The sequence below is a fragment of the Phascolarctos cinereus genome, unplaced genomic scaffold (assembly GCF_003287225.1).
Source record: "Phascolarctos cinereus isolate Bilbo 61053 unplaced genomic scaffold, phaCin_HiC Scaffold_3;HRSCAF=262, whole genome shotgun sequence".
NCBI classification, from domain to species: domain Eukaryota; kingdom Metazoa; phylum Chordata; class Mammalia; order Diprotodontia; family Phascolarctidae; genus Phascolarctos; species Phascolarctos cinereus.
The window spans coordinates 254,307,299-254,318,721 of record NW_027555736.1 but is presented as its reverse complement, the minus strand read 5'-3'; the positions used below and the strand labels follow the sequence as shown (position 1 = coordinate 254,318,721).

The 11,423-nt window shown below is 37.3% G+C and overlaps 1 pseudogene across 1 annotated transcript; it reads right to left on the bottom strand.

Annotated features, from left to right (window-relative positions):
* Positions 1–3,016: 3,016 nt before the first annotated feature.
* On the bottom strand, positions 3,017–3,682 carry LOC110204063 (immunoglobulin heavy variable 3-48-like; annotated as a pseudogene). Its single transcript, XR_013485483.1, has 2 exons — positions 3,550–3,682; positions 3,017–3,466 (listed from the first exon to the last, which is right to left on the bottom strand). The product of XR_013485483.1 is annotated as an immunoglobulin heavy variable 3-48-like (transcript).
* Between the last annotated feature and the right edge of the window lie 7,741 nt (positions 3,683–11,423).

The following is an 11,423-nucleotide window of genomic DNA, read 5'->3' as shown; positions in this document are numbered from 1 at the left end:
CTATGTCAATTTTGTATGTTTTTTTTCCTTCACTGGCACAGGACTTGTATTTTCATTTTTCAGTCACTGCTTCATAATCTTTAGAAAAGAAAGAAAAATTCCATACATTATGTAGAACATAGTTAAATTTTACAAGTAGGTCCTTTTCCCTTTTTTCATTCTCATTAGGATATAGACTTAGCAGTGGTATTCTTGGATGAATGGGTATCCTTATGTTGTGGCCAAGAAATGGAAATTGAGGTGATATGTATGAACTGGGGAATGGCTAAATAAGCTGTGATATATGATTGTGACAGAATATTATTGTGCTGTAAGAAATAACAAGCAAGATGATTTCAGGAAACCTGAAACACTTGAACTGATACAAAGTAAAGTGAGCAGAACCAGAAGAAAGTTGTACACATAACAGCTATATTGTTTGATGATCAGCTATGATGGATTAGCTTTGTCAGCAACACAATGATCCAAAATATTTCCAAAGGACTCAAGATGAATCATGGTATCCAACTCCAGAGAAAGAACTATGGAGTCTGAATGCAGATCAAACATACTATTTTAACTATTTTTTTCTTTGTCCAGTTTTTCCCTTTGTTCTGATTCTTCTTTCTAATATGACTAATATGAAAATATATTTAAAATGATTGTATGTTACAAAGGAGGGAGGGAGAAAAATTCAGAATTCAAAATCTTGTAAAATGAATGTTGAAAACAATCTTTACATGCAATTGGAAACATAAAATACTATTAAGTGCAAAAATAATAATGTTAAATTTTAAAGCTCATCAATTTGTCAGTACCAGAATATCTACATCCATGAACAGACATTTTGAATACTGAATGGGTGATCAGAAATGGATTTGGTAAACAAGACACCAAGCACAGTTTTTTCATTAAGTTTGATGAGCTGAATCCTCACTTTCCAAGATGTCGGCAATGATGACTGCATTGAAAATTTCTAAACATTTCTGTTCTGGTGCCAATGGAGTCAACATTGCTGAGGAGCAGTGACAATTGCTACTGAGTACAAAAAGCTCAGGTGTCAGGGTAAGAAGGCACCTGAGAGGAGCAACTAGAATTTCCTTACTTTTAAAAATGAATTTAAATCCTTTTTAATAACTCATTTGAGCAGGGTTTGCCCATTTGCTTTAAACAGTTTTGGGATCTACTGGTTAGCCAGTCCTACAACTTCCTCATGTAGAGTCAGTTCCTTTCATACTTCAAGCCTAAAAATCCTCTCAGGTTGATTAATGAAATTACTTACATCAGCTAAAGCTATAAACACTTTTTTTATACTGGATTACAAGTTGTGAGTGGGACACTCTTTAGTCTCTTTGTAAAGGCATTTTTAATCTATGCGTAATGCATGTGATATGGCTGTATGCATATAATACTGGAAGATTAAATGGATCCTGTATCATTTTCTCATTTATCTTATTTACAATTAATTGATTATGCCCTATAACTGAGTACTTAGTTATGGTTCTATGTCTCTCAACTTAGTTCAGAATTCAGCTGACCTGTAAGGGTTAAGTTTGAAATCCAGTTCTCTTGCTAATCAGTGTGTATTCTGTCTGAAGGAATTCTGCTAACCCTGAGGGAATATGGTTTGCCATAAGGGAATTGGGTCTAATATCTTTACACACCAACTATCCTTCAGGGCTATCTGGTTTGCAGTCAGAAGAAGTCTAGACCACTATCTTCTAACATGAAAGTAGACTCAAAGTAACCACTTCTTTGTCATCAATGGCAAAGAATGAGGGTTGGTGTTAGGACCCACTCCAAATTTCCAAACATCATGTTGTTCCCCACACTCACCTATGTAAAAAACTCATGTTGACCTCAAGCCCTTGATGTCACCTATCCTGTTCTGTTCTTTGTTCTGTACTAGCCAAAATCTATACAAGGAGAGTTGTTTTTTGCTTGGGATCTTTGGCTGGAGACTGAGGCAGTATTGACCCATATGTTCTCAGTTACCAGCCTTGAAATAGAATATTCTTGCTTAGAGGAAGGGGCCTTAATTTACCTTTTTGTTAAATTTAATTCATAACATTACTCAATAATTTATTATAAATCATATGGATATGTTAAAATATGGAAGTATTTACTCATTATGTATATAACATGGAAATCAGAAATAGAACAAAGCTCAGCAATTTAGGAGAGCCAAATTCAAAAAGGAACAGAAGGTCAGATCAGCAACAAGTATTTATTTATTGAGCATAGTAAACTATGTGCCAAGCACAGCGCTAAGTACTGGGGATATGAAGAAAGGCAAAAATTGTACCTCTTTTTAATGGTCACTCTTATTCAGAGACAACATTGAAATAATAATGCACTATCTATTTATCTATATCTGTGTGTGTGTATATGTATATATGCAGCATAAAGGTGGAATAAAGAGGATGGGAAAGTAGAAGGTGGGAGTATTTTAGGTAAGATTTAAGGAGGTCAAGGGGCCAGGAGGCAGGGATGAGGAGGAGAAGCATTCCAGCCAGTGAAAATACACAGTAGAGAGATGGAATCTGTTGTGAAAGGAACAGCAAGGAGATCAGTGTCATTGGATTGATGAGCATGTGGAAAGAATTAAGGTAGAATAAGACAGGAAGGAGCCATGCTACAAAAGGATTTAAAAGCCAAATCAGAACTTATGTTTTATTCTGGATTCACCAGAACTTGGGAAAAACTGTCAGATCTATGTTTCAGGAAGGTGATATTAATAGCTGAGTTTCCTGTGAACTGGAGTGAAGAGAGTACTAAGGCTGGGAGAACAAATATCAAGCTAGCATAATAGTCCAGGTATGAGTTGGGAAAGGCCTACCTCAGGGTGGTTGCAGTACCTTGAGGAGAGAAGGTAGAGTACAGTAGATTTCTGATAAAAGTAGAATGGACAATACATAACTACTAATTGATTATGGGGTAGAGGTGGGACTGAGAGTGAGGCATTAAGAATGATAGCTAGCTACTGGAAAAGTTGCTTTCTCCTGGGACAGGAGAAAAAAACACCACAAGCCACAAATAGAAATTCACTATACCTGTTCCTGGATATAGGCATCTTTTACTTTGTGCATCATGAGCTCAGTCCACTTCTTGCCTCACTGACACTTCACCTCCTGGCAGGGGAAGTTTTTTATCAGGTCTCACATTCCTTTTCCTCACTGTGTCTCTTGCACAGTAATACACAGCTGTGTCCTCAGTCTCAAGGGAAGTCATTTGTAGATATAACATGCTGTTGCCATTATCTCTGGAGATGGTGAATCGGCCTTTCACAGAGTCTGCATAGCGTATAGTACCACTACTACCAGTAATATATGCAACCCATTCCAGTCCTTTTCCTGAAGCCTGGCGGACCCAGTGCATCCTGTAGCTGCTGAAAGTAAATCCAGAAGCTTTGCAGGAGAGCTCAGAGATCCCCCAGGCTGTATCACATCTCCCCCAGACTCCACCAGCTCCACATCACACTGGACACCTGCAACACAGAGACATTACATTAAAGTCAATAGTCACATGAAGTCACCACTTCACATTGTCCCTTCCTCTCCATAAAACTACCTTGGAAAATGGTCAGAAGGAAAATCCAGTTCAGCCTAAATTTCATGGTGAGTTTCCAGGTTAGTCCTCTGTGGAGAAGGACACAGAGCACTTGAGTTTGTCTCCCACAAGAGGTACAGGTACAGGTTTGGGGCTGCTTTTCATCCCAGTAGGGAGGGACCCAATTTGCATGTCTTGCTCTATTCAAAAAGAGGAAGAACACCTTCTTCCTCCCAGGGAGAAGTTTCTTTCCTGAACTTCGGATAGTTCTCTTAGAACTAGTGCCAAAGGACTGGGGAATGTTGTTGACACTGAGACTCTCAGAACTGATGGTTTTGACTCAGTGTCAATGACCCCACATTACTTAGATAACTCTAAACAGTTGGATGACATGTTGTAGGCTTTTCTGTGCTCCTAATACATTTCTAATTGATCTTAGGCCCATTTCTGAATGTCAAACCTCCTCAAACATCTTCCATTTCCAATGACCAACACACTGAATCTCTTTTGTGAATCAGTTTATTCTCAGAGTCTCTTTTCCTGGTCCTTGGCACTCTACTGCTTCCTAACTCAACTTTTCATCTCCTTTTTCCTAGGATTACATTTCACCTAAATTATTTACCTATAGTTTCAGTTATACTCACTCATTGCCTTGATAGGAATAGCTCATATACCTTTTTTCCAATCTTTTAGGTGGAGAAATTGAGTTATGAAAGTCACAATTCACAATAAGAGATTTGCAAGTCTCCTCCAACAAACACCTTGTTCCTCAGAGAGTCATAGCCTATTTAATGGGAGAGAGAAACTGTTATTCTCTGTGACATTGACCTAATAATCTGATTTATGGAGCAAGTATGGCTAAGATTTCTGTGAGATGATCCTCAAAGTTCAAGTACCATTCTCATCACCCAGAAGATATAGCTCTGCTGCCACCTGCTGAATGTTTAATTGTATACACAGAAACATGTTTCCATTCTCACTTCCACATTCTTTTTTTTAAAGAAGGAATATTTATAATTTCAGGGCCCTTATACTTTTAGAGTTCTATATCTAGAATATTTCCAAGATCATCTTTCTTTTTTTCTCAAGGATTCAACTCAGTGGGGGGAAAAACAAATAAAAAGCCAACAATCCCTCTCTTAATCACCATTATATCTATGGAGTCTGGGCCATGTTTATTTGGTTTCTTTCCCCTGTTACTGTTATTACATTTTAGGTGGCTCCTTCTTACTCTGTTATTTACCGAATGAAGGATAATTTATAATACAACAGAGCTGTGAACAGAGTTCAATGACTATAGAAGAGAAAAGCATAGATTGGTAATCTTCAACTGCTGAGTCCATAAGTCAGCGTTTAAGACATGCTAGTATAAGTTTCTTAGATTTTTAAACTTTTCCCATTTCTGACATAAAATGATCACCCTATGTGTCCTATTCGCAGATAGTAAAGGTTGCAAAACTTGGGAGTGTCTCATTCACTGTTTGTGAAGCAAATTTAAGTAAAGCTTAATATTTTTAACTCCCTTAGTTAACATGACCACTTTTGATCAACCTGAGAGTATTTAGGGTGCTTGCTTATATGATGAAGGCAAGCAAAGTCTAGATTAGCCAAGCCCCTTGCCTTGATATAAAAAAAAAAACAACCAACAGGCTCTCTTTTAAATAGAGTGAGAATCAGCTGTGCTGTCAGAAGTTGAGCTAAGGAGAAAAGCAGCCCCAGGGAATTCAACAGTAAGAACTGGCCAGCAAAGATACTGTTCCCAGAAAAAGTAACATTTTCACTATTACAAGTACCCAGATTAACTACAAAAGCCATGTAAATGAAGTAACTATCTGCATAAAGAGAAAGAACTGATAAATAGATTAAAAAATGATTTTACAAATATACATATTTGTGTCTAATACCCATCTCTAGGGTGGGGGGAAAGAAAAAAAATTTACATGATAACTTTTTAAAAGTTCATTTGAACTTACTTAAAGGAATAGCATGGTGTGCATAATAGATTTTCATTTTTGTATGCAATCACTTTTTCATATATTATGGAAATGTTTCTTTTATTCCTTAAATTAAAAATAACATAAATTTAAAACATTTTTAAAGAGCATAGTCAAATTTCACAATAAGAGAAAGGAAGTCAGGGTCTTGAAGTGGCAGAGACTTGCACTGGCTTGGCCAGCTTTGTTTCTTATATGTATCTTTTAACTAGCGTACTATGCATGGGCCCACTCTTCCCATTGACTCTGTGTGTATTTGAGGAATAGCCTCATATTTACAGTGGAAAGGTTCATGCTGTAATTGTTTCCTTTTCTTTGAACTAGTTGTGCCAAGTGGTTTGAGTCTTTGAGTGTGGACTCACAAATACCTGGGGTCACTGACCTCTTGATCTTCCAACTTATAAACGTGATGTAGAGGAGTAGACCAAGAGGGAATGCTACATTAGAAATCACACCCTCTGAGGAAAATTTTTTTTTAGATTTTCTTCAATAAGAATATAAAGAAATTTGTACCAAAATCTGATCATATATTCTTAGTTATGTGACAAACAAAATGGAGAAATCTCTTTCCTTTCCAATCCTCACTGATGCAGTGCTTGGGTGCTTATGTTAGGTGCTTGTACTTGGACCCCAGTTTACCTTAGTCCCAAACAGTATAATAAATTCTGACTTAAGCATTCAATTAAGAGCATCACATTTCATTTGAAATATTACCAGAATGAATTAAATTACCTTTTGGTTGTGTTCCGGTGCACAAAAACTTGTCTCTTTTATGTGAGGCAGAAAAATTAAGTGCTACTCAATCTGCCTCTCTTTGATCTGAGGGGAAAGGATTCACCCTTCTTTCCTCCTTAACTTTCTCTCTTCTATATTCAACAACTTGGCCAAAGTTAGAATGTAAAGAGAGAGAGGGAGAAAGAATTTTTTCCCTAACAATTCTCCAAAAGTTTCAAAACCTTTTACTCTCAAACCCTCTCTTCACACTGTTCATGCAAATAGCTTATGCTTTTCTTTCTACCCATTATTCTCTCATTCCTACATGCTTAAACTTTCTTGCCTTCCTTCTACTTACTTATCCCTCTGATGGACTTTGATTAAAGTGCCTTTAAAACTGCATATCTACTTCTTTCTAATTATGACCTGACACTTCGAGGATCCTTCTCAACTTGCCTTTTACCAATCATATAACCTAAATAATAAAGTATTCTTCTCTCTCCCATCCACCTGCTCCTCTGAGGCTGCTGTTACCAGGGAGGAAGAGGGGAAGAGAAAGAAAGTGGCATTCCAGAGTCAAGCTGCAGCCCTTGGAATGCTCTTCTTGCTACCTGGCTGCAAAGGGTGTCAAATTACACACAGACACAAACACGGAACAGATACATAATAATGACAGGGAGAATCCAAAAGCTCAGAGACTTGTCAGAAATCCCCTACACAAATCAGACAATATTTTTTGTTGTTCTCCAGATCTTATGGAGTCCAGGCAAAACTTTCCTTAAGGTCCTGGAGACTGAGCTTTCTCCAGTTCTGTAAAAGATAACCTAAGGCAAATCAGGAGGTGAAGAGGGAGATTGGCCCATCCTCCTTGCCTATGAGCAAAAAAAAAAAAAAGAAGGCTGCTCCTGTAGTCTACTTGCCTCCACCAACGTCCTGTGAGGGACAAAAAAACCCGCAAAAGTTCCCAACAAGGCTTCCCTTGTCAAGAAGGAAATCTGCTAGAGCCTGTTGCAACCTCGACCCATCCCCACCAAGCCTTCCTAGGTGCTTGAGGAGCAGCCCAACTATAGGGCGAGAGGAGAGGGGAGGCTTACCTCAACTCGGAGAAGGCCTGAGACTTCAGACAAGGCCCACACTGGGTGCCATAAATGTTGAGGTATGAGAGGCTGTGACCCCTCAAAGACTGGAGTACTCGATGGGTCATCTGGAATGAATTCCCAGACTCAAGCATTCTTTAAGTCAAGGTGACAAAGATTTATTGTTATACTTTTCAGTGTGCAAGGATTCTTAAGGATCCTGCTGTCTTAAAGTGGTACAGTTAAACTTTATATAGGATAAAATACAATAAATCATGTGCCAAATATGTTAACTAGGTGATTGGGGTGGGATAAGGCACTGGTTAAGGAGTGGTCAGTTCTTAAAAGACCAGGCATTTCTTGTACCTACTGTGCAGGCGTTTTACCCAGAGTTCACTAGGAAAAGCCCACAAGGGGGCCACATGGAGGTGGTTTTAGGCCTGCTACCTCACTAAGTAAACTGAAGTTCAGGGGTAACTGAGAGTTGTATAAATTGCATAATTAAATTTATGTCAATAAATGATCAGAGTTGTTCTGGACATGGGTCTGTTCTCCTTCTAAGTCACCAGGACTGCCTAGCTCACTCTCTTGATTGTTGTTTCTTTGAAAACCTAATGCCTGCATAATTCTCTTTAGTAAAATCAACACACTCAGCTGTCTCATAGAAAGTTAGAGACTATATATCTACTTCTTCATCCATCATCATGATGGTAACAATAATAATAATTACCTTTCATATTGCTCTTTAAGGTTTGCAAAGAGTTTTAGAAATACTATCACTTCTTATCCTAATAACTCTGGGAGGAAATGTTATTATTATTCTATTCGGTGTGAGAATATCTTCAAGGATTTTCCAGGGTGAGAAATGCATGCAATGGACATTCACTGTAAGACCCATCTTTCCTCCTTTTTGAATCTCAAAAATCCCTTGGGGTTGTTTTTCAACCATTTCAATCATTCTAACTTTACTGTAGTTTCTGAAGAAAAGGCAAAAATTCTCGAGAAGGCTACATCCTGTTAAGGTGCATTTCATTCAGTACCCCTCCTATTTCTTCTATAATTAGAGAATACTCAAAATCTTCCCCTGTTCTTCAACCTTTTCTTTTTTGCATGCTTTTGCAATTTATTTTTTTTATTTTTTTAAATTTTTATTCATTTTAAACTTAAATACAAAAAACCAAAAGAAGAGCTTTATGTACACAGCACAACGAAAGAGGATTCAGTATAAAACAATGAATTTCCATTTCACTCTTTACTTTAAAAAAAACTATGTAATACTACATATCATTTTCATAGCTACCCTGATTTTCTGTATTTCCTTCTAAATTTTATTTTGTTCTCTGCTGTGCACTTTTTTCTCCCTCCCTTCCCATCTCACCTTATAGATGGCTACCATTACACACAAATATGTTTGTGTGTGTGTTTATATATGTGTGTGTATATATGTACATGTATTTAAGTATATGTATTTAAAACCATACTAAACACTCTTCTATTTATCAGTTCTATGGGTAGGGATAGCATATTCCTTCATAGGTTCTTGTAGTTCATTTGAGTATTTATAAACTCCTAATGACTTAGTCATTCAAAGTTGTTGTTAGAATACTTTTGCTGTTGCTGTGTACAATGTTCTTCTGGTTCTGCTTATTTCACTCTTCATTATTTCTTCATTATTTCAGCATTTCCATGTTTTATCTAAAATCTATCAGCTTATCATTTCTTATGGCACAGTAGTATTCTATCATAATCATATATCACAGCTTGTTTGGCCATTCCCCAATTGATGAGCATCCACTCAATTTCCAGTTCCATGAGAGCTGCTATAATTATTTTAGAACACATAGATTCTTTTCCTTTTTACCTTAAATTGGTTTGGAAAACAGATCTAATAGTAGTATTCCTGGGACAAAGGTTATAAACACTTTTGTAACTCTTTGGGCATAATTCCAGGTTGCTCTATAAAGTGGTTGGATCAGCTCACAGTTCCACCAACAGTGAATGTGTTCCAATTTTTCCACTACCCCTCCAAAATTTGTTGCTTGCCCTTTCTATCATTTTATCCAATCTGATAGGTTTAAGGTGATATCTTAAAGTTGCTTTAATTTGCATTTCTCTAACCAGTGGTGATTTAAAGAATTTTCCATATGACTATAGTTTTGATTTCTTCATTGAAAAACTGCCTGTTCATATCCTTTGACAATTTATCTATTGGGAGATGATTCACATTCTTATAAATTGGACAAAGGTTTTACATAGCATATATGAAACATTTATCTGAGAAAGCATCTTTAAAAATTTTCCCCAATTTTGTTTTCCCTCTGATCTTGGCCACATTGGTTATATTTGTACAAAACCTTTTTAATTTAATATAAGTGATATTCATCTTATACCACACAATACTCTCTACTTCTTTTTGTTCATACGTTGCCCTCCACCCCATAAATCTGATAGGTAAAATGGGCCATATTCTTCTAATTTTGATATAATATCAACCTATCTATCTAGGTCACACATAAATTTTGAACTTATGTCAAAATATAGATCCCAAGAGAAGATCATCATCAGTATGTCAATTTCATGATAGTATGCTTACTCATTTTGGTCTAACAAAACCAACAAAACACAAATGTTCCAGCAATCACCCCCATGCCATCCATACATGGAACCATTGGTCACAGCAAATGGAGTTTTGCATGAGGTGGATAAGTTCACTTACCTTGGCAGTATGCTTTCCAGGGATGTACACATTGATAATGAGGTGGATGTATGCATTGCCAGAGCTAGTTCAGTATTTGGGAGCCTTTGAAGGAAAGAGTGGGAGACAAGAGATATTAGACTTACTACCAAGCAGAAGGTCTACAGAGCTATTGTGCTGACCTCATTGTTGTATGCCTGTGAAACCTAGACAATATACCAGCACCATGTCAGATAAATGAATTGCTTCCATTTGAACTGTCTTAGGAAGATTCTGAAGATCACCTGGTAAGATAAGATACCACACACTCAGGTGTTTTTTGAGCTAAGCTGTGAGGCATTCAAACTCTACTGCAGAGAGCACAGCTTCAATGGACTGGCCACATTGTTCAAACACCAAACATATGCTTGCCAAAAAGACTGCCATATGGGGAACTCACACAGGGCAAGTGCTCACATGGGGGTCAGAAAAAGGATGAACATCTCTCTAAAGAATTTTGGAAATGGGGCAGCTAGGTAGCACAAGGATAGAGCACTGGCCCTGGAGTCAGGGACCTGAGTTCAAATCAGGCCTCAGACCAACATGACATTTACTAGCTGTGTGACCCTGGGTAACTCACTTTATCCAAACTGCCTGAAAATAATAAAAATTAAAAATTTTGGAATTGATTATGTGACACTGGCACAGGACAGTGGCATGTTCTCATCAGAGAAGGTGCTGTGTCCAAGGATCAAAACTAAATTGAAGAAGCTAAAAGAAATGCAAGATGTGCAAATTTAGAGAATCCACCCCAAATGTTCACATGTGGAATCTTTATGCCCAACTGTGGTAGAGTATTCTGAGCTTGTTTTGGTCTGATCAACCACAGTCAGATGCACTGTAACTTGACTCTAACATAGTGACATCATTTTGGTCCTCTTTCAAAAGGAAGAACAACAACCATCCAATCTTGGTAAATGGTATGATATTGGTCTTATTAAATTGCCCAGTTTCTGTCAGACTGCTCTTCACCTTTCCCAACAATTTTGACCAATAAGAAATTCTTATCCCAAAACCTTAAATTTTCACATTTATCAAATACAGGTTTACTAAAATCGTTTGCTACTGTATGATGCATGTCTGCTCTGTTCAACCGATCAGTTCATGTAATTCTTTCTGTGCATTTCTAAGAGTATCCTGCTCAATATTTCTTATAGTACAATAGTATTCCATCACAATCACACAGCATGACTGGTTCAGCCATTTCCCCAACTGACTGACATTCCCACAATTACCAGTTCTTTGCCACCACAAAAATAGCTGCTATAAATATTTTAGAACATCTAGGTTATTTTCCTTTTTCCCTAATCATCTTTGTAATAGGCCTAGTAGTGGTATTGCTGGGTCAAAGGGTATAGGCAGTTTAATAACTCATTG